Raw genomic sequence first — 25,412 nt, 5'->3', positions numbered from 1 at the left:
TATAGGTTGGTCTCTTTTGCACAATCGTTGCGCCTCACTCCCTCTGCTCGCCATAGATGCATGCTCCAGCCCACGCCACTATCTCTTAAAGACAAAAACATATGCTCAATTGTCGGGACTTCTTCCATGCATTCTCACATGCATGCATATTGTCATACCGATCCGTCTCTCCCATGTCGTTGATCTTATGACTTATGTCTTCTTTCTTTTATCTCAATCATGCGTGCGCACACACACATCCCACGTATACATGTATACCTCTCACACATGCACGTTCAAGGTCTCTATGTCTCCATACATAGTTAATTACCCTCAATCCTAACGCCACATCGAAACGTTCTCCTCTTTTGTGCACATAACTTCCGCCTGGATGGGTAAAACACACACTCACACTTAACAATCTCCTTCTAGCTACCCCCCGCCTCTCACTCTTTCCCTATATCCCCGAAACCAATAAGACCATCCCTTAGTTTAATTCCCACCTACATGCACCATCGATATATAGTAGTCTTCCTCGGTGTCTCTCGAACAAACACGTTCTCTCGAAGTCGACTCCTCTCACGCGCACACACCTTCTCTTCCCTCTCTACGGGAATTTTCTCTCTCGCACCCCATCATTGGTGGCCTCTGCCATACACATCACCTCTCTATGATGAAAGCCATGCACACTTAAATTACATCCGCCATAGAGGACCCCGCGACACACACACACACAAACACACACACGCAAGCACGCACGCCCCCCCACACATTAGGACTCTATCTCTCTCCCTCTCTCACACACACAAACTAAGACTCCATCTCTCTCTCTCCTCTCTCTCTCTCTCACACACACACCCCACACACACACACACTAAGACTCCATCTCACACACACATGCTCTAGGCGGAGCATTTGTTCCTACCACCCTTCATCCAACCTTACCCGTATGATAAACAATCACCTTTATTTACTTGCATAACATGGACAAATTCCACTTTACTTTAGTAGTCAGCAAACTTATCATCTGTACCCTTATAAAAAAACGAGTTGGTGGTGATGGTGTGCCTGCCATCTTGTAATACAGACCGTATGATCTATATCTGAGGATAGAAAGCAAACTATGATAATTTTACAAAAGATACCGGCACCTCTCTCCACATCATTATCTCTCGCAACCTCATTGCTCAACAATTAGAAAAGGAATAAGTCTCTGGAACAATCTAGCATGCATGGTGGCCGCTGCCGCTTGCTGGCGCCATCCATCCCCATGCCTCCGCCCATTCCGACCACCAGTCACAACCACGCTCCACTCCTCCTCACCTTATCTCTCATCTTTCATTTTTTCGATGACATTCTCGAGATACCAGTTTTTCGATAAAATTCTTAAGATATCATTAGTTTTTACACATGGGATTACTCCTGCATGGGTCAATCACAATAGGTGTTCTGTAAAAAAATGCATATTGATGTTCCGTGCAATGCACGAGAATCTTGCTTGTAATTATATAACGCAAATCACGAGCAGGAAGTGATATTTTTTGACACAACCACGTTAACATGGCCACGTAAATCACTAGCTAAAGTAAATACCATTATACTTATATCTAGATGCGAAAGGTTGAGTACATGTCCAAAGAGTAGAGTCGCACACACGCACTCTGTCTCTCAGAATCTCTCTCACACACACACACCAGTTACGTGACACCACTTAAGCAGACACGTATGTTACAATTTGTGCACCCGCGGGTACACGTGATGCTGCGCATTTATTTAAGCCGGAAGGCGAACCCAAACAGTAGCTGCATTCATTCCCCTCATGCCGCCTCTTCTCTGGTCGCCGTCGCCCGATAGCCATGGGCCGGCCGAAGGTAACAACATACGCCATACTTCCGCCGGAGTGGCGCTTTAATATGGAAATTGTAGTGGTCATGCATGCATCTTTTTGTGCTAGCACTCCTATATAAGGGTTGACCGGTCGCTTCCCGCGGACGTGCGCGGGTGGTGGAAGAGGAAGGAGAAGGGAAGCGGGCTATGGAGTAACGTTTTTTACCACAATTTCTTAGGAAACTGAGTGCAATAATTGAGTAGTTTTGCAAACTACCAGTACTACACCTGAAACGGTTCAAAACCTATACTCCCTTGCCAGCGCGCGCTTCCCGCGTGAAACGGTAAGCGTCGCCCTGGAGCGTCAGTGCCGCATTAATGCCCGGCCAGAGCGGAGGTGACCTCTCACTAGCGCCGGCTTTGAAGTGGCGCGACGGCCGAGAGAGCGCCGCTTCCCATTGCACGTGACTGCTCCGCGTCGAGACTGGCCATAGGCCTTGTTTGGATCCATGGGTTAGAGTTAGTTTGAGCTAGTTGGGGCTCAAATAGCCCTAAACTATCCAAGCATGAGGGTTTAAATTGGAGCAAGTTGCACCGAACCCACCACAAAAACTGTCCCACCCAAGAGGTGCTAACTGGAGATAGTTCTCATTGGGACCACTGAAAAATCACTTTTCTCTCTCCATGAAGTGCATTTATTGTCAATCTAACCCTGTCACCCAAACACCTCTTTGGCTACAGTTAGTTCAGGGTTAGTCATGAGTTAGTCTAACCTCTAGCTAAGTTAGAGTATCAAACAGGAGCAGTATAGGACATGCAAGTTGCTCAAAGCATACAGGCAAATTCGTACGTGAAAGGATTTTTTTCTTTTTGAAAATGGAATGTGAAAGGAATTTTTTTTAGAATGCTCTTGGCATGTCGCTAACATGTGATAGTTAACTGACCTCAATAGACGGCAGAAACGCCAGCCTGCCGCACTTTGATAGAGACGAGGAGGGAGAAGCGATACAGGCTACTGGATTACTAGAGATAGGTGTCGCACGGAAGCCAAGAAATATGGTGATAGCGTGGGTTAGCCATGTACTAGTATGATACTACACTGGGCTGTCGTGTTTCGTACTCTTCCAGTCCACTTTGGAGATGATTGGTTAATTTTATATCGCTGAATAATATTAAATATTATGAGTGCAGACGCTCCACCACGAGGTTCCTTGATCCTTCTCGGTCGTCCGGAATCTATGTTCTTCCACTCTATTTTTTTACGTGAGCTTTGTTCATCCTTTTGCCAACACGTGAGACATCTAGCATCAAGGTGCACGTGTTATGCAAGGATCATTCCATCTATATGAAGAACACGTGGGACTGGAACTACGAGACGAACATGTACCCAGGAGTGGACGTACGAACCTGAGTAATGTAGCGCAGTAAGTGAAGTAGAAAGGCACAAATGGTATGAACATGCGTGGCATATAGGGTGTGTTTGGTTGCGTTCTCGTCTCAGCATAGTTGTTCCCTCTTCATGCATGCTCAACTCAACACCCCTCTTCATGCATGCTCTCTTCATGCATGCTTCTAGTGTATTTGTGCTAAACTAGTGTGGACTCATGCACCCTCCATACACTCTACCAAACACCCAAAAGTAGGTCGAGAAGGGAACTCTTGGGCGACATTTGTCTCTTACTACGTACTACCACTAAATGTTGTACGTGCAATGCACGGTGATGTTATGGAGTACGTGCCTAAGTACTCTACTACTACTATATTAGTTGGAGGCACATATTAACTTTTATATTTGTTTACGTGTATGTGCCCCGAGACCTTCCAACTAGACGTGTCTTTGTCTCCAGGTCGCACTTTGTATCGTTCATACCACTAAGTACTACTACGTGTGGTCTCCGACCCAGAAGTGGAAGAAGTGGAGACGCTCTACCACGCTGTTTTTTTATGCTGGGCTCTACCATGCTGTTCATGTCCCACTCCTTTCGCTGACGTGTGGGACATCCAGCAACTGCCGTGTTTGGCACCCTTCATCGTAAGAGTTGAAACACTAGAATTCATCAGAAATAAAAAATAATTATAAATCGGCAGTGATACTATTTTTTTGCGAACCAATCAGCAGTGATACTATAGCACGCGGTTTCCTTGCTCCTCGATATCGGAAATAATACTTCTGTTCGCCAACATGTGGGACATCGACCATCCTGGTCCACTTGCCATGCACGCAGAACTCCAAGGGAGTCACCCAGCTCGTCGCGCCGCAGTAACAATGACTAATGAGCCGTCAAATCACATGCCCACTCCCACTTTGAAGTTGCTTGGACGAAGGAACCATCATGACTTCGTTGAATTCCGCTTCTTGAAGAAAACTACTGTACCGGTAGTACTGCTAGCTACAGTAGTTACTCCAAGAGAGGCCTCCTTTCGTTCATAGGATAGGAATATGAAAATCATAGGAAGTGAGATGACATGCATCTCAATTCCTATAGAGAAAGAGATGCCATTTGATGCTTAGGATAGGAATTTTTCCATTTAGTCTAGGCTAATGTACTGGTAATTTGCTCTAAAAACTACAGTTGTAACTAGTAGTACTGGTACAATCTCGTACTCAGACACACACACAGACACACTAACTACTAGTACTACTACTTCTCACATACTGGCCAGACGCCGTCATTCTCCTTCCCGGCTTTGTCGGTGACACCCCACTGTGCTTGGATCTCCGCCGACCTCTCCGCAGCAGCGCGTGCGTCATTTTCTTTCTTGCGGCGGCGGGCCTCTCTTTTCTTGAGTGATTTCTGACTTTTCTGCTCCCTCTGTGCGGCTTTGGCTGCCTCTTGCTCTACCGCCCATTCGGCCTTGGCATCTTCAAATTCCTCCCACATAGTTGTGAGGTCGCGAGCGGCGATGAACTCGGCACGGCGGGATGCCATCGCTTCCCTACCATTTTTGTGTGCGGTCGTGGGCGGCGAGGAACTCGACGCGGCGGGATGCCATCACTGCCTTACCGGTTAGTGTGCGGCGCGGTGGCATGAACGACGCTTGGTGAGAGCTCTGGGGTGGAGTGGCTGGACAACCATATAGTGCATTGGTTTGTCAAGAGCTCAAGGATAGAAGACGAAGCAAATTTGGATTCCCCTTCAATCCTGGTCATTTATTATCGAGTAAAATGCATTGGCGGTCATCGAACTTGTCTTGATAGCTCACTTTGATCATTGTATACGAGATATGGTGATTATACGGTCACTGGCTCAGCGTATAGCTCCGTATTTTTCTGGTTGACCAGTCAAACAGTCCGCATGTGCCTCATCAGCTCGTGTTCTTTATCTATCTACGCGGGCCTACCTGTTAATGGAGAAACAAATACTATAAAAACCTTCAACTTACTGCTCCTGCCTTTGCATCCATGACAGGTGGGCCCAACAGGTGGTTGGCCCTCTTGTCATGCAGCCAAAGGCAGGTGCAGTTAAGGCACCGGAGCTCAGTCCGCGAGGGAGAGGGTGTTTTAGTAATCAAATTTCTCAATCTTGTACGAGTTGACGAAGATAGGGGTTGCTTGCTTGCTAGGGTTGCTCACTACGTATATATAGGCCGGAGCCTCCGCGCTTGCTTGCTAGGGTTGCTCTATTCACACACTCTCATCTTCTCCAGATTTAAACGAGATAGGGGTAGTAACACTGTCTTTCTCCCTTCAAAAAACACTGGCTTTCTATCCTCACCACTGGTTACAGATCCGGACGTATCCCCCTCCGCCGGTGAAGGGGAGGAGGGGCAGCGTTTAGGCCGTCGTCGACAGCGAGGGAGGAGACCCACTGCCGGCCGCACCGTTATCTCTGGCCGAGCGCCGACGCGGGAGGTCCTCCGATCCCTTCGTCGTTGCCTGTGGGCGGATCCGGCCTCCCGCCGCCAACCTATCCACATCCCGACGACCTTCAGGTATATCTTCGTTCGAAACTGCCTTAGCTCTACTTCCCCAGCTTGCTACGTCGTTGCATGTGCATCATTTTCTACCTCTCAGCCCCTCTCGATCGGATGGTCCAACGTCACATATTTTTTCTTCTATTGTTAGAGGTAAAGCTACTTCATGGAGTCGAATCTTGTACTCCCTCCATCCGAAAATATTTGTCATTGAAATGGATGTATCTAGATGTATTTTAGTTCTAGACACATCCATTTTGATGACAAGTAATTCCGGACGGAGGGAGTACTTGGTTCAAAAAAGAATTAAAGTGGGGGTGGGGGAATTTAGTATGTACATCGGGCTTGGTACAAACAGGAAGGAAAGGGGTGAAAGTAGTACAGACTGGTCATCCAACCGGTCTCTTGGTCAAAAAGGGAAATATAGGGGTAACACTGTACACAGTGGTATGACCAGGACTAGATTTGCTATCCACACATAGGAGTAGGTGGCTAGAGTGAACAAAAATGGGACCAATCCAGATATGTTTCTTGGATGTTTGTTTCTTGGGGCAAAAAACTATGAATCACCACTTTATGCCCCTGTTTACGTACATGGTGCTGGACTGCTGGTGCACCCACTGTTATAAGCCATGACAAGTTTAGCCAAATGTTTTTGCCTGTAATTGTTTGAGACTCTGACTGTTTCCTCTGTGCCTTTTTGTGCAAACAAGGATATCCAATTCACCTGGTTGCTGTTGTGACCTTTTGGTGCACTGCACAAAACTCTTCTTAAAAGAAGTGACTTTTGTGCTGTTTAACTGGAATGTCAGAATGGAACAGTTGGTTCATTTTGGTGGAACTGCACAAAGGGAGATCTGTGTTCCAATCCACATCATCCATATTGGCGCCATAACCTTCCTTTAGGTAAGAATGATATTTAATGCATGTGTTCATCTCTATTTTCCGACCGCCATGAGAAAATAATGCTGTTTTTACTAGTACACTTGTAATCCCTCACTGACAAAACCAATTCTGAATTAGAAGGCCAATCATATACTTGGTTTCACCAACTGGTGAGGAGAAAGAGAAATAGAGCATGAAGAGGAAGAAGAATAATAATAAACAGTGCCAAGGCGATCTTGCTAAAGCCAGAGGCCTCAGTCGAGGCCATTCAAGGGCTCCGGCAACGACTACCTTAAATGTGAGACGATCCTCCAAGGAGCCCTTCCACTTCTGCTGTCTCACTTAATTAATTAGGAGTACTTAAGTACCACTAATTTATTACTGCCTAATTTTCCTGTTGGAGTTAAACAAATCTTTCGTAGGACCCTGTGCTGAATCATGTACGTGTGTATGTTTGTCTATGGAGGTGAATCATGTGGTGGAGCAGGGAGGGAATATTATTAGTGTCATGACATAATAGTGCTATTGTTTTGCATGTCAATTTATTGCCATTGGTTCAATGAGGCAATGTTTTGCGTATTGTCCATCATGAATTTGATGCTACTGGTTGAGTAATATGCTAATGTCTTCCTATCCTTTCTCACTAAGCTAATGAAGGTTTCACCTTGTTCCTACTTGTGCAAACAGGGATCATGTTGTGCCAATCATACATTAAATGGAACTACACAAGACAATACAATGAACTGTATCCCAGCCAGTGCTTTAACTCTGCTGGAAGTTCTTGATAATCTTTCGATATAATATTAGCACTGGTAAACAAGAGTGATTTCAACCATACATTTGAAGTGCACAAAAATATATACTATTGTGTGATTCCAGTGAGTGCTTTATCATCTCTTATGGGACTACATGAATAAGCTTTTTTTCTTAGGTTGGTACGGGCCTAAGGCCTTCATCCATATTAGTTTGCTGTCATCTCTATTTGTATCGTGCTACTGTCATGAGAAACTCCTTTATCTTTGCACGTTAAAGTTTTGCAACCTATGATAAATGGCAATGCTTTGAGTGTTGAGTTGAGCTAATTGGCACTGATTAAATAAACTAATACCTCTCTTTAAGCAAGACTACTATGTTGCTAACTTTACCCATTAAGATAATGAGGGTGCTTCTATTTGTTAGTGTATGTTTCATAAACTAGTCCCACTATTACAGTAATCTCACTCTCTCAATATATGTGCCAACAGGGATGCTCGATTTTGGTGGAACTGCACAAAAACTTTGGTGCTTCATTGCGTCGACAGCTTCCGTCCTTCCCTGTCAGTCGCTAAACTCCGCATGCTTTCTTCCTTTGCTGTCAGTCGCTTGGCTTATCTCGGCTTCCAGTCAAAGGAAATAGTAATTGATATGCTACCTCACACAGGTTGGTACTGGTCTTTATCCTGATTATTGTGCCTGTCATATGTATTGGTAATTTGGTATTGTGCTACTGTTTGCCGATTTCATAAAGGAGTAATTTGGAGCCTGAACTCGCAGGCAAATCATTACATCGGGTGATTTCAGTAGAACTGCACAAAATGATCAGATGGACAGGTACTTATGCTGCTGCTATGCACTCCAAAGTTCACTCAGAAAAGCATCGATGTTGACAAGAAGTGCCTATATTCATTTGAGTATCAACCGGCGTCAACCAATTGTCAAACTCCAAGTGTTAGGAGAGTGAACGCCAAAAATATTGCTTGGTGCATAGCCCAGAAAAACGCAGTCTAGTCTTTGGTCCCAACTTGTGCCTTTTGGTTATCGGCACATATGGTAGCGAACTATATGGCATGGAGTCTAAAGATTCCAGACAAGTTGGTTGACGCGTATATTCATCTGGCACTTAATCAGTCTGCATGACAATGATGCTCCATTTCAGTTGAACTGCACAAAAAATTTGGGTGGTTCATTTTCTCAACCGCCTCCTTTCTCGTCTTCAATGTAGAATTTTGGCGAGATACATGACCAAGATGACCCAGTAAACTGGTTGGATGAAAGTAGTGGCCAAGTTGCTCAAACCTCCCTCGGCACGAGGCCACTATTTGAGGATAAACCTAGAAGCAAAGTTCAGATTGTCTGTGCTGCCTCTTATGTACTCGAAAGTTTACTCGTAGAAGAACTAATTTTAGCAAGAAGTACCTCCGATTGAACACCATTTACTAGTCTGTACCCTAGGTAATTAAAGTTCGTCCATGGATCATATTGGTTGTGATCTCAATCATTTGGATGCATAAACATACTAAACATGTGTATATCTGAATCTTTTTGTAAATTATGTATGAATATTGTCGTGTGATCTATCAATCATTTGGATGCATAGATATGCTGAGCTTGTGTATATATGAATCTTTTGAGTTGTTGATTGTGAATGTTGGCTATGGATATGAACGTGTCCTATGAACCTGAGTTTGATATGAATGTTTACCTTTTCTGTTGTATTTGTGTGTGAACTTGTTAGTATGCCTACTGTGGGGTATAAAACGCAGGTCTCTTATAAAAGTAATGCCGTGTCCAATTTATGTTTTCCCTTCTAACCACATTATATATATTTATAACATTACTATTGTCGTATATTTTATAGAGACTTATATATACATTATAAAAACATCCCCACTTATAAAAGTAAATGTTTAACGGAAGTTGGCAAGGAAAATCCTGGTTGTTTTTGACTCACACGCAAGGAAAATCCTGGTGATTGCGTACAAAAGCTTGCGAAGATTTTAAGGACCAATTTAATAATAACGCGCTCATTTTTATTTTGAGCAATAACTCGCTAATTTCTTAATTATATATATATATATATAATGTGCCTCTCCGGTTTATTCTTTGATATTAATTGCTCCTTCTAACATAACATTATACTCCCTCCGTCCGAAAATACTTGTCATCAAAATGGACAAAAGGGATGTATCTAAAACTAAAATACATCTAGATACATCCCTTTTATCCATTTCGATGACAAGTATTTCCGGACGGAGGGAGTATATATGACGAGCCCACCTAATACATGTATTTCAAGGAAGTGCAAATGGGCTGGGATTTCTTAGAAAATATAAATGGGCCTGATTGATGTGAAATTATTTGTTCACCCAGCCCAGCAAATGGACTGTACATTCTAGAAAACATGGGTTAAATATATGCCACATTTTTGCAGGCTGACATGTGGGCCAATAGGTCGAAGCCTACGCAGGGCATTGTCAACTTGGTCAACAAATGATTATGTCATCCACAACCATTGGATTTATATCCAACGGCCGGCATGCACCTTAAATCTCTCGTCTTCTTCCTCCAGCGTCGCCGGGACCGCCTGGTCCGGCCTCCGGCGGCTAGCGGCTCTGCTTAGCACGCATCACTGTGAAGCGCTACCCCACCGCCGGTCAGGCTATCCCTCCACCCCTCGACACCTCCTGTTATTCTACATAGACTACAGCCCCACGCTGCAACAGAACCAGTTATAACCCTTCTCCTCCTCTTAATCTGCGACTCCACTGTCGCGTTTTCCCATCTCTGAGTCGTTCCCGTCCGGGGCCTCACCGTTGTCCACCGCCTCACTGCGTTCGGTGCGGCATGGTCAACAAACGAGAGTCATCGGAAGAGGACTTTACGTGGAGAGCCTGACGGCTGGGACCCACGAGGTCCATAGTCGCACGCAAGGAAAGTTCCTCCTTATTAAGCTAAAAAAAATGTTTCCTCCACCTGACAGCTGGGACCCACCGGTTGTATCTTCGCACAGAAGGAAGTGCGTCCTTGTTTTGCGAAAAAAATTATTCATCCCGTTGACAGCTGGGACCCGTCAGATTTGGTGACTGACTTGTGGGCCTACTAAGCGGACGTGTACGCACGGCTTTGTCAACTTAATCAACAAATGATTCTAGCAGCTGGACCGTTGGATGTTAATCCAACAGCCGTGCTCCTTCTTCAACCTCTGTTCTTGCTCCTGTCTCCTGTGGGCGGCACCGCGGCTGTGCTGCCGCGCACCCGAACCAGTAAAGTTTCCCAATCCTCTCCATCTGCGACTCCACTGCAGCTTAATAAATAGTAACGTCTTTGGTTTTAGCCCGGTTTTCCGTAGATTAACCAGGCAATTCTCTTCTTCTTAATTAATTGACGAGGCAATTCTTTTGCCTCCGTTTCGAAAAAATAATAAATAGTAACGTCTAACTGAGCCAGTTAGTTAGATGCGTACACCTGGTGTAGTAGGATCTTTATTTAGATTGATGCATACACTTATTCTTTCTTGGTAGCCCTTTTGTAATGATGGCTGATGTTTGGTTTAGAAGAGAGAGCTGCGTCTTCACTCTTCTGGCCTGCTTACTGCTTCTGTTGCACCCCCAGCCCTGGTTGCTGATGCTGCTGTTTTCAATGTACAATTAGTAGTATATTTCGTCTGTTGGTTGAATAAATGTGTTGTTAGAACGACAAACACAATGTTTTGGAAGTCATTGCATGGTTCGATCCTTTAGTGCCCCGTACCGTACGTAGCGCATACTATTTATCGTACGGAACATATTTTCTTTTGAAACTCGGAACACATTTTCCACTTGTTGATAACATGCAGCCCACTGATGAAGGCCCAATAGAGAAGCCCATAATTAACTGGAAGGGAGGCTCTCACATGAATCCGGCCCAGGTACATGCTCATGGTCCCCTAAACATAAATAAGTAAATAAATAAATAAAGTTAAATGCTCATGCACCAGTTCTTTGGGAAAATAGGTAGCCCAGTATTTCTTTTTGAAGAATACCCAAGCTAGGCCTATTTGTTTTCTCCGAATTACTGGGCTGCAAATCTTTCAAGACGAGGAGGGATGCATTCCAGCCTGGCTTAAGAGTATGGTCAATGTCTGTTAAAAGTAATATCAAAAGGGGTTGAAAATTCCAAAAAATTTATAGCAAATGGGATATACGTTTCTTTTTTGTTTTTGTTTTTCACTGATATCTTATACGTATTTCATTGGATTTAACATGACATAGTAATAATTTATTTTTAAATTTGTTTTAGTATGGCTATTAATTTTTGGATTAAGAATATTTTGTTCCCCAACAAAAATTTGCGAATTTTCAAAATTTCCCACATATTTAGTTAATTTTTTGACCCTGGTACTGACTAGAAAATGGCCAGCAATTCTAAAAATGGAAAACGAGCTGCAATAAATTCCATATGAATTAGAAAATGAGTAAAAATTATAAAAATAATAGCAAATGGGCTGTACACGCCACAGATTTCGAGGCTGACTTGTTTACGCAAGGCTTTGTCGGTGAACACATGATTCTAGCAGCAGTTAGTGTTGGATGTCCATCCAACGGCCGACGTGCTTCTTCAAACTCTGATCTTCCTGCTCCAGCCGCCTAAACTAGCGCCGGCGGGACTGCCTGCTCCATCCTCTTGTGGCCCGTTGTGATGCCGCGCAGGCTTCCCCGGCACACCCTACTCCCTCCGCTGGCCTGGCCGCACGCAATCAACTGCCTCCTTATTATGCGAAAAAAAGATTCCTCCCACTGACATCTGGGGCTCACCGGTTGGGAGGCTGACCTGTGGGCCTACTAAGTTGACGCGTATGCTGGACTTGTCAACTTAGTCAACAAACGATTCTAGCACCAGTAACCATTGGATTTGAATCGAACGGTCCTGCTGCTTCTTCAATCGCTGCTCTTCTTGCACCAGCCGCCCAAACCAGCGCCGAGGAGACCGCCTGCTCCTGCCTCCAGTGGCCGGCTGTGCTGTCGATGAGGCCTCATCGCCCCCTACTACTCCCACCGCTAGCCAGGCCCTGCGGCGGTGGCAGCCTCACACCGCAGCCGAACCAGTGAACCCTCGTACTCCTCTTCGCGTGGGCATCCACTGCCGCGTCTTCCCCCGCTGCGCGTCGTCCCCGTCATAGGACTCGCCGTCGTCCACCGCCTTGGTGCTCTCGGCGCGGTGTGGTCAACGTGGTCAACGACATTCCATCAGAAGAGTACTGTACATGGAGAGGCTGACAGCTGGGTCCACGGCCACAGCCCAGTTTTTTTGTGATTTGCCAAGTAAGTCGCTTTGTCAGGACTGTTGGGCTGCAAATCTTTCAAGACGAGGAGAGCTTTCATTCGGCTGGCCGAGAAAATGGCCCATCAGTAATGAGAAATGGGCTGTACATTTTTAAAACACATCAAACCGGAAATTAGTTTCAAATATCTTTTTTTCATTTTGAGATTTGAAATTACATTAATTTTTATGCGTGGAGAATTTGTTGGATTTTATATTGATATACATTTATTTTTAAAATCGGTTTGAATGTGAGTCAAAATTTCGGGATTAAAAACAGTTCGGACCGCACCGAAATATGCAAAATTCCGTATAATTTTTTAACTGTGGCCACAATATGGGCTGTAATGCTAACAAAAAGAATATGGGCTCCAAAAAACTTAATAATTAGCAAATGGGCTGTAAATTATTAGAAATAATGGCAGATGGGTTGTATGTTGTTTTCAAAAGATTTGAGGCTTTCCTAAAAAAAGGTTGACGCACAAGAAGTGACTGTTGGATGGCCATCCAACGGCCGTCGTGCTTCTTCAATCTCTGCTCTTCCTGCTCCAGCCGCTCAAACAAGCGTCGGCGGGACTGCCTACTCCCTCCTCCCCATGGCCGGCTCTGCTGCCGCGCAGGCCTCACCGCCCCACCGTACTCCCATCGCTGGCCTAGCCATCCCTCCACTCACCCACACCTGCTGTTATTCTCCGGCGACGGCAGACGAACCAGTAAACCCTCGTACAGTCGTACTCCCCTCCGCCTGGGAAACAACTGCCGAGTCTTCCCTGCCTCCGTGTCGTTCCCTTCCTAGGCCTCGCCGTCGTCCACCGCGCTGGTGCTCTCGGTGCGGCCTGGTCAACGTGGTCAACGACCGACATGCATCTGAAGTGGACTTTACGTGGAGAGGCCGACAGCTGGGTCCACGGCCGCACGCAAGGAAATGCCTCCTTATTACGCGCAAAATAATGATTCCTCCACCTGACATCAGGGACCCACCGAAAGGGCCTCTGTATTTCGTGAAAAAAACGTTACCGCCGCTGACAGCTCGGACCCACCAGCTATATCTTCGCACGCAAGCAAGTGCCTTCTTATTACGCACAAAAAAATGAATACTCCCCCTGTTAGCTTGGACCTAGTATAGTGGCAAGTTGACTTGTGGGCCTACTAAGTTGACGGGGACGGAGGGCTTTATCAACTTAGTCAATATGCACGATTCTAGCTCCAGTGACCGTACGATGTCCATCCCAACGGCCGTAGTGCTTCTTCAACCTCTGGTCTTCTTGCTCCAGCCGCCCAAACCAGCACCGGTCGTGCCTCGTGCTCCTGCCTCCCATGCCCGGCTGCGATGCGGCGGAGGCCTCACCGCCCCCTACTACTCCCACCGCTGGCCAGACCATCCCTCTACTCACCCACACCCCCTGTTATTCTGCGGCGACGGCAGCCTCACACCGCAGCGAACCAGTGAACCCTCGTACTCCTCTACGCGTGGGCATCCACTGCCGCGTCTTCCCCGGCTCCGCGTCGTCCCCTTCCTAGGCCTCGCCGTCGTCCACCGCCCTGGTGCTCTCGGCGCGGCGTGGTCAATGTGGTCAAGGAACGGCTTCCATCGGACGTGGACTGTACGTGGAGAGGCTGACAGCTGGGTCCACGGGCGCAGCAAGGAAGCGCCTCCTTATTACGTGCAAAATAATTATTCCTCCACCTGACAGCGGGGACCCACTGGACGGCCACCGTATTTCGCCCCCCTGACTGCTGGGACCCACCAGGTACATCTTCGCACGCAAGGAAGTGCCTGACAGTCGGGACCCACCTGGTCGAAGCATACGTAGCGTTGTCATTCTGGTCGCGAACGTGTACGTACATATATACTGGTGGATGTAGAGGCACACACGTGACGTAGTAGAGGCGGCCAGGGTGCAAGAAAGAAAATACGGCCACGTATCTGTACACACGGGCGGGGTCTCGAACGCCTACTCGCGCATACGTACGGCCAGGGCTCGTGTACATGGCTGGGTCGGAACGGAGAAATAGCATCGTCGCCGTGTTCATGGGGAGGCAATGGAATGCGTCATGTTCTGTCAGGACCCCGATTCTAAGTCACACCAATCTAGCCTGTAACACCTCATATCACTTTGCGGCCACACGCGCGGTATTCCCATGGGTGTCGCCTTACCATGGCCCGGACCGTTTGCGCCTTTTGGCTCACGTATATGATAGTGTCGCTAGCATCCATATGACAGAGAACCCGGCCGACATGACTAGTCGTGAACCCAAAGTGGCACTAACTTACGGGGACAGGCATACATGAATCAACATCGAGCATGTCGGTCAGCAGTGTGCGAATCCGGGCTGTAGCACTGGCTAACAGGACTCCGGGAACCCGGGCTGTAGCAGGCTAGGCAGACTCGGATGTCACCGCGTGAAATTTCCCAAAGGGACAGACACAGGAACGAAGTGAATCACATGCCAGCCAGTTAAGTGTTCCGGAGCAGTAGTGCTGGGCTAGCAGGAGTCCGGTGAACCGGGCTGTAGCAGACTACTATGGCTCATGGAAGCACAAGACTACATTTCCCCATAAGAGAGGCTACCAAGGATAAACAACTAGGTTATTGGATCCCACACATACCAAGCATTTTAATCATACACACAATATGCTCGATATGTGTAAATACAACATGGCATCACAACAAGACTCTACAACTCAAAGTATTTATTCATTAGGCTCCGAGGAGCGAGATATTACAAACATGGATCTCATGACCCATCATTCAGAGCATACAAATCAAAGCACATGCGGAAGCTTAACATGTCTGGGTACAGATAGCTACGAATGAAAAAGGCTGAGAAGCCTGACTATCTACCAGATCCTACCGAGGGCACAAGATCGTAGCTGAGGTATCAAGCTAAACGTCGAAGTCCACACGGAACTACTAGTGAGACTGATGTCTGTCTGCAAAACATAAAGTAGGCAAACGTTAGTACAAATGTACCCAGCAAGACTTACATCAGAACTAACTACATATGCATCGGTATCAACAAAGGGGGTGGTGGAGTTTAATTGCAGCAAGCCAGCTTTGACTCCGTGGCTATCTTAAACTACGACTGCAAGTAACTCTTTCGAGGTGGCGCACACGAGTCCACATATTCACCATATCAATACACCACTATGGATCCGCTCCCGTCTCCCTACGAGAAGGCCATCCATAGCACTCACGCTTATCTTGCGAGTTTTCGGGTATCCACTTTCACTTGTCTATGAACTGTATAGGCAACCAAGCAGTCCTTTACCGCGTACGCGGCTATTCGAATAGATGATGTTAACCCTGCAGGGATGTACTTCTTCACACACGCTCTCACCTCTTACCGCTGTTTACACGACATGTACTCGGCAACCTTCAAGCGGAAGCCCAACGAGGGTGTCGGCCACGGCCTACCCTAAACACTCAAGTCTCTAGTCCAGGTTTATCGCCTATCCAGGTTCCATCCACAGGGAGTCCGGCCGAGGTTTCCACATACGGCCCCGGACGATGTGTACAGGGTTCCGAGACACCAAACGGGCGCCCGGCATGCCCGGCCATGGTGTATCTACCGCATCATAGCCCACCCCTAGGGTCAGCGCTACGCACGGCCGCCAACACATATCCTATAAACACCAGAAACTAGTTGCAACTCCTGGACAGAGTACTAGGGTGATTAAGAAGCCGAGAGGGTCCATTGGTTTTGGGCCCAATGTATGGTAGTAACTGATTCTTAAATCACACATAAAGATCTCGGTGCTTAAGGACGGTTCCAATGAAACAACCCACCATGTACTCCTACATGGCCTCTCATCGATACCTTTACCAAATCGTCTTCAACACACTTAGCTCACACACAGTAGGACATGTTCATAACTTTCCAATTCATCCCCGATGAATCAGACGTGACACAACTCTAAGCAATAACAGGCATGAAAAACAAGCATGAATGAGTAGGCACATCAGGGCTCAAACAACTCCTACTCATGCTAGTGGGTTTCATCTATTTACTATGGCAATGACAGGTCATGCAGAGGAAAAGGGGTTCAACTACCGCAACATGTAACAGTTGAATCGTTGTTGTCCTAATGCAGTAAAAGAGAGCAGGAGCGAGAGAGTGGGATTGTACCGGAATGAACAAGGGGTTTTGCTTGCCTGTCACTTCTGAAGATAGTATAACTCTTCATCGGTGTCATCGAACTCGTCGTTGAAACACGTCTACTAAGAGGGGACAATTACCGGCAAGGGAACATAAACAACATTCAATTAATGCAATGCACAAGCGAATGAATGATATGACATATTAAGGTACTGAATTGACCTAATGCAATATCTAGCCAATTTAATTGAAGTGGAACTCAAACAAGATCAAATTCCAACTCCAAATGTTATTTCATAAATTGCCCTAATCATCATTTGTCCTATTCATTGAGGTTAACTTGTTCAAACATGCATGATCATGGCATAAACAGATTCTTCATATTTTTATAATAATTTTCCATATATAAATTATTTCATTTGGAGTTACGGTTGAATTTCTATGATTTTTAGAAGTTTAAACTGTTTTATGGAATTTCCTGGATTATAAAAACGCCAGAAAAAATTTACTGCGTCAGCATGATGACAGCACTGCATCAGCAGGTCAACTGGGTTGACCCAGGTCAAACCTGACATGCGGGGTCCACACGTTAGTGACACATGGACTAATCCCGGTCAAACCTAGCGCTGACTGGGGTTTGACCAGTGGTTGGGCCCACTGTCAGTGCCTATCAGGGGGTGCTTAGCTGGCGGCGGTTAGCACTAATGACGTCCACGTCGTTACGCCGGAGTTTGGCTGGCGACGACCATCAAACGCGGCGGAGTTCGCTCGGAACTCGCCAGAGGCAACGGATCGATGCGCCAAGGGCACCAGAGGATAGCCCATGCCCGTGCGCATCTAGGGAGACCAACAGGAGGTGCGGGGGTGGCCAGAGTTCGCTGGAGGGGAACCCGCAGCGGCTGCCGGAGTTCGGGGCTGGTGCGGGTTAGCGATGCGGTGTGCTAACGAGCGAGGCGATGGGCTAGCGGGGCGCTACGCAATGCGGGGATCAGGTTAGGCGTGCCGGGGTAACCTAATGGTCACCGGAGCTACGCCGACGACGAGCTCAGGCGGCGGCGTGCTACGGCCAGCTACGAAACGACGCTACGGCGAGCGGCAAGCCATGGGGTTAGGGGCAAAACGTGAAGGAGCTCACGGTGGGTCGTATGAGGTAGATGACGAGCTCGGGGAGGCGGAGACGGCAGCGAATCGGCGCGTGTGGCTTTTTGCCGGCGGGGGGGGAAGAAGACGAGGCAGCCGGTGATGCAGGCCGTCCCAATGCTCGGGGCCAGGGTGGGGCGGAGTGTCGGACGATGGCAGAGGCCATGGACAACGCGGGGAGGCGAGGGGATCACGGTGGACGTGGCCAAACGGCGTCGGCGGCGATGAGCTCCGCTCGGGCTGCGCGGGAGAGAGAGCAGAGGAGGAGGAAAGGTCAGGAGAGAGTGAGAGGTTTTCAGGGGGGTGTGTGTCGCCCTCGGTGCCTCGGCGGCGAGCAGGGAAGCAGGAGGTGGCCGGCGTGTGCTCGCGCGCGGCGGCCACGCGCGCTGTCCTTCTGTCAAAGGAGGAAGAAGACCGGGGAGCCCCTGGTGGGCCGGGCCACTTCTGCCAGGTAAGGCCCAAGTGAGGTGCACAGGTAACCTCTCTCTCCTTATTTCTGTTTTCTATTTTCTATCTGTTTATTTTGATTTAGTAGGGGTACTAAACCATTTATTTGCTTCTAAATTATTTATGGACTAGAGATATTATTCTAGATCCCCACAATAATCTCCACAATTATTGGGCATGTATTTCTTTTATAACAGAAATAAAGCCAATTCAAATACATTATGATTTAATTCAAATGCCAAAATAAATATTTCTGTGACTCCAAAAATATTGGTTTGAATTTTACCTCCTACCAATATTTTCTTAGAGTAACAGGAACATTTCCTTGGACTCATTTGATGAGAATTAAATATTGATTATTTTTGAACTGGTTTGAGGGTTTCAACAAACCTCAATTCAACTTTCTAAAATTTTGGCCATGATGCATGAGTGCAGATGCAACTATTGCACTCAGTTATTCTAGGGCTGTGACACTCACCCCTACTAAACAAGAATCTTGTCCCAAGATTCAAGTCGTGAGGTAAGAAGACAGAGGGACACAAGCTAACATGATCTTCTTGATCCAACTGCCCTTCTTAAAGATGTCGACTCCTTGCGTCATATTGATCTTGGCATCTTTGCTTGCGGGATCTCCACCCAACACGAGGACAAAAGAGCAAGATAACTCTATAGGAATTGATCTTCTTAAAGACCGAGCAACTCACGATCAACTCACGGAATGAGACATTGAACATCTCTTGAGATGAGACACAAAACACACCTTAAAAAGGATGGAAGAAACAATTGACGAGGGTTTCAAAGTAGCGAGGAGAAACTGCCATGATCCCATTATGGGACACGTAGGGGGAGGTGACTCGTAGGATTATTCCCTTAAGTGGCAAAATGAATTACTTTTGATATCTAGATCATTGAAACTCTTTATACCAGCCTAAGGAAAATCACAATTGATCGTTTGAGGGAGTTCGGAAGAATGGCATACTCGAACTAGGATGGATGATGTGGACTACCTTGTTGAAGACAACCCAATGGATGAATTTTTTGCTTATCATCGGAAATGGTTGGGACCCATGGTAGGACCACTTTTGAAGATGATCTGACCAGAAATTACCGAGGAGGGTAGTCCATGGTTGAATGGAACAATGGGGGTGCAAGCTAGGAACAAAATTCTAATGCTGGGAATGGTTCTAGTAACTGGGAGAACTCAACAAAAGAGAGTGATTCCATCGTTAGAAAAGTTATGGCATCATCAAAGAAACCGAGAGCGGATCCCAATTAATGCCGATGATAAATTCTAGTGCTTGCACGTGCTCTCAAGAACTTGAGCATTTCCATATTCATCAAGGTTTTACCAATATCCGTGACAAGGATCCTGGCAACACAACATACCACCATGATGGATATTGGTGGAGGATGCGGATGCAAACGAAGATAACACTTTCTCAGATTTCACCTTAGCGAGGCCAAGGGGACAAAATCTGGATAATCGACCGAGAGACATTTAGCACTCCGCTTCTAATGTTCTCCTTGATGTGCTAGCGCAACCCATTTATTAAAATGGTTTGGTACCTAGGACATCAAGTAAAAGGTTGGATTTCGGGAGCACAAAAATCCATAAGGAACAACTATTGGAGTAAACCCTACGAAATCCTTATGGGGAGGTGGCCAACTTCTTCAATCAAGATACTACAATAATAGGTCTTCCGGCTGGGTGTGTCAGTCACGACATCCACTTTACCGGGTTACAAAGGGACCAATAATATAGCTCTTGGAAGACGTTCCAACCATCATATTTGCCTGAGATTCTGATCTGGTTGATAACAGGATATTCCAGATTCACCGAGTCTAGAAGAAAATTTGCAACACAATTCGACGAGATGGCGTTGCGAGATTATCGAGGAATGAACTAAGATAGCAAGCTCCAAAACATGAGCCGGTTCTGCTAAACACATGTGAACACACTGTCCTAGACAAGCATGACCACATAATAGTTTTATGATAAAACACTACCGAGTTCAGGTGGGGAACCATCATCTAGGGTAACGAAGTCTTGTGCATGACCTAGGATTTGCACAACAACTCCTTTTCCTTGAACAAATCAATCAGTGGCTTGGTGTGCTAGGGACACATATAGGACGAAGGTTGCCAGTCTCCGAACCACAGAATACTTCGCACGTATGCATGACCGATTTGGGATGAGTCCAAAGGAAGCAACATTGACTTTCTCGAATCCACAGCGGCAACTTGCATCAGATGTACATGAATTAGAGGAAGTCACTACTTCCATCCAAACATATGCTTCATGAATGGAACATGAAGGCATTGTTACAAAGTTTCCAACACTAGCTTAATGTTTAACACGGATCATGGGGGAGACAAGATGCTGCTGATGGGCTCAACAGCAACTCATCACAATTTCCATATCACTGTACTTCCACCATCGTGTGAACACGGTGATAGCATTGGCCAGACCAAAGGATGTAATGGTGTATGCTCGAGGGATCAACCACGAGTAAGACAACATTACGAATATCGTTGTTTCTGATTTGATTTGATGATAGCCCATACTCAAATCAAAGTTTGGACAAGACAATAGATCCAACAACTGATACGAGGACCAGTTGATGAAGATATCATCTTTCTTCAACACACACAAACACAAAGATATCCCTTTGGAGATGAGCTAAGCGGAACAAGCTTTCATCTTCCAACTCTCCAAGTTGTTGTCTGGCTCAACCAACAAGCTCAGGGATATCCAACACAGATTCTTGGAGGATGGCTGGTTCAGTGAAAAACCAACATGATCACGAACTCAACATAGCGGTCAGGGAACAACCTGGTAATACTTCCGAGAGGATATTCGGAACATCACGAACCACTGATATGTCTCTAAGCTCGAGAAAAATCTTGCTTTTGAGGGCAAGATGATATAGCTAAATAAGAAAGGGATTGATACAATCCTAACTCTTGATCGAAGAGTGTACCAGAAATGAGGACAAGGTAGCACGACCAATCCTAGTATAGTGATTTGATAACCAACACGCTAAGAATGATATTAATGTCCATTAACTACCAAGTAATACAGTTGCTAGGAGTATTGATTTCACACACCATGATTCCTTGGAGATGGTGCAATTCTCATGACAATCCTGACATAAAGAGGGCAATACTTCAGGGTAGAACAGAATCAAAAGCTGGATTGGCATTTTGATCTGCGGAATACAACTGCTTTGACCCAATCCTAGATATGGATGAGGTACTGGAGTTTGTTTCTCCTAGTCATTTTGAAATAGAACGGCTCGACGGACCACAAGAATAATAGGCATCGATGAACACGAATGCACAACTATTACTGACTATCAATTGATAGATGAAGGTCGGAATATAACTGAAAGGGGACAACTCAAAGAACATCTGATTTTTTTGAGTTGTCGATTCATGGATTAGCATGTCAAACCAAGTTCAACATGTTTCTTCCGGATTAAACCCATGCAGAAAAGGAAGGACTGGCAGATTAACAACACAAAATCGAGAACTCGCCAAGAGCACTCTAGTTGTGATCTTTCGGTTCAACGAGGAACTTCTGCCATAAGTAGTTCATGGTAGTTGGAAGAACGATGTACCACGGACCACGAGGACTATCGCAAAGGTTACTAATATCCTAAAGGAACTACCAACACTATCAACACGAGGTAAGTAGAGTGAATCTTGGGTCAAGAACCCAGGAGTAGAAAACCTACTACTAAATGGCACCACGAGATGCTTTCGAGAATGATGGCCAGAATCATCACACTGGGATACAAAGCATTGCTAGATTACTGAGTTCTCTAAGATAACTAGGGTCATAATAATAGCTCCAACATAAATACTGAGGCAGTGGTTCCTCAACGCACCGATTAGTGTGGTTAATCTGGCCCAAAGGGACAGCGGGAACGAAGGAATGGATTTGCAAATGCATCAGACTATGTAGAAACCTAGGATGACTCGAACAGCATAACAGCTGTAAATGCTCAAAATGATTTGAGACATCCTGCAAAATGGTGGCATAACCACTCAACATCACAATATCAAAGTTCTGAGGCCAGCTATGACATATGGAAGTAGTAGGAACTGAACTGAGGCTTGAACTCAACAATCCTAGGCAACTACGGTTTAGTAACACGTCATCCTGAGAGATAGAAGAGAAGCCTAGTTCTTAACCCCCGTAGAAAAGAAGAGGTTGACTCAGAGCAGAAGGCATAAGGTAAAGGAGTAAAAAGAGCCTTACGTTCCCATCCACAATCAATTCCCTTATATAACTAAAGCATTTCTAGACTCAACTTCGACCAGCTTGGCTTGGTAATCCTACAGGCAGTCAGGCTCTGATACCAAAGCTGTCAGGACCCCGATTCCAAGTCACATCGATCTAGCCGGTAACACCTCATATCACTTTGCGGCCTCACGCATGGTATTCCCATGGGTGTCGCCTTACCATGGCCCGGGACCGTTTGCGCCTTTTGGCTCACGTATATGATAGTGTCGCTAGCATCCATATGACAGAGAACCCGGGCCGACATGGCTAGTCGTGAACCCAAAGCGGCACCAACCTATGGGGACAGGCATACATGAATCACATCGAGCATGTCGGTCAGCAGCGTGTGAATCCGGGCTGTAGCACTTGGCTAACAGGACTCCGGAAACCCGGGCTGTAGCAGGCTAGGCAGGACTCTGGATGTCACCGCGTGACATTTCCCTGAAGGGACAGACACATGAACGAAGTGAAACACATGCCGACCAGCCAAGTGTCCTGAGCAGTAGTTCTGGGCTAGCAGGACTCCAGTGAACCGGGATGTAGCGGACTACTGTGGCTCATGGGAGCACTAGACTACATTTCCCCATAAGAGAGGCTGCCAAGGATAAACAACTAGATTGTCGGATCCCACACATACCAAGCATTTCAATCATACATACAATATGCTTGATATGTGTAAATACAACATGGCATGACAACATAACTCTACGACTCAAGTATTTATTCATTAGGCTCCGAAGAGCTAGATATTACAAAGATGGGTCTCATGACCCAACATTCAGAGCATAGCAGACAAAGCACATTCGGAAGCTTAACATGTCTGAGTACAGACATCTACAAATGAAAAAGGCTGAGAAGCCTGACTATCTACCAGATCCTGCCGAGGGCACAAGATCGTAGCTGAGGTCTCAAGCTAAACGTCGAAGTCCACACGGAACTACTAGCGAGACTGACGTCTCTCTGCAAAACATAAAATAGGCAAACATGAGTACAAATGTACCCAGCAAGACTTACATCAGAACTAGCTACATATGCATCCGTATCAACAAAGGGGGTGGTGGAGTTTGACTGCAGCCAGCCAGCTTTGACTCGGTGGCTATCCTGAACTACGACTGCAAGTAACTCTTGAGGTGACGCACACGAGTCCACATATTCACCATATCAATACACCACTATGGATCCGCTCCCGTCTCCCTACGAGAAGGCCATCCATAGCACTCACACTTATCTTGCGAGTTTTAGAGTATCCACTTTCACTTGTCTATGAACTGTACAGGCAACCAAGCAGTCCTTTACCGCAGACACGGATATTCGAATAGATGATGTTAACCCTGCAGGGGTGTACTTCTTCACACACGCTCTCACCACTTACTGCCATATACACGACATGTACTTGGCAACCTTAAAGCGGAAGCCCAATGAGGGTGTCGGCCATGGCCTACCTAAACACTCAAGTCTCTAGTCTAGGTTTATCGCCTATCCAGGTTCCATCCGCAGGGAGTCCGGCCGAGGTTTCCACATACGGCCTCGGACGATGTGTACAGGGTTCCGAGACACCAAACGGGCGCTCGGCATGCCCGGCCACGGTGTATCTACCCTATCATAGCCCACCCTAGGGTCAGCGCTATGCACGGCCGCCAACACATATCCTATAAACACCAGAAACTAGTTGCAACTCCTGGACAGAGTACTAGGGTGATTAAGAAGCCGAGAGGGTCCATTGGTTTCGGGCCCAATGTATGGTAGTAACTTATTCTTAAATCACACATACAGATCTCGGTGCTTAAGGATGGTTCCAATGAAACAACCCACCATGTACTCCTACATGGCCTCTCATCGATACCTTTACCAAATTGTCTTCAACACACTTAGCTCACACACAGTAGGACATGTTCACAACTTTCCAATTCATCCCCGATGAATCAGACGTGACACAACTCTAAGCAATAACAGGCATGACAAACAAGCATGAATGAGTAGGTACATCAGGGCTCAAACAACTCCTACTCATGCTAGTGGGTTTCATCTATTTACTGTGGCAATGACAGGTCATGCAGAGGAAAAGGGGTTCAACTACCGCAACATGTAACAGTTGAATCGTTGTTGTCCTAATGCAGTAAAAGAGAGCAGGAGCGAGAGAGTGGGATTGTATCAGAATGAACAAGGGGTTTTGCTTGCCTGGCACTTTTGAAGATAGTATAACTCTTCATCGGTGTCATCGAACTCGTCGTCGAAACACGTCTACTGGGAGGGGACAATTACCGGCAAGGGAACATAAACAACATTCAATTAATGCAATGCACAAGCGAATGAATGATATGACATATTAAGGTACTGAATTGACCTAATGCAATATCTAGCCAATTTAATTGAAGTGGAACTCAAACAAGATCAAATTCCAACTCCAAATGTTATTTCATAAATTGCCCTAATCATCATTTGTCCTATTCAGTGAGGTTAACTTGTTAAAACATGCATGATCATGGCATAAACAGATTCTTCATATTTTTTGGATAATTTTTCATATATAAATTATTTCATTTGGAGTTACGGTTGAATTTCTATGATTTTTAGAAGTTTAAACTGTTTTCTGGAATTTCCTGGATTATAAAAATGCCAGAAAAAATTTACTGCGTCAGCATGATGACAGCACTGCATCAGCAGGTCAACTGGGTTGACCCAGGTCAAACCTGATATGCGGGGTCCACACGTTAGTGACACATGGACTAATCCCGGTCAAACCTAGTGCTGACTGGGGTTTGACTAGTGGTTG

Source organism: Triticum urartu, chromosome 2 (assembly GCF_003073215.2).
Source record: "Triticum urartu cultivar G1812 chromosome 2, Tu2.1, whole genome shotgun sequence".
Lineage (NCBI taxonomy): Eukaryota > Viridiplantae > Streptophyta > Magnoliopsida > Poales > Poaceae > Triticum > Triticum urartu.
This window is presented reverse-complemented; position numbering follows the sequence as displayed.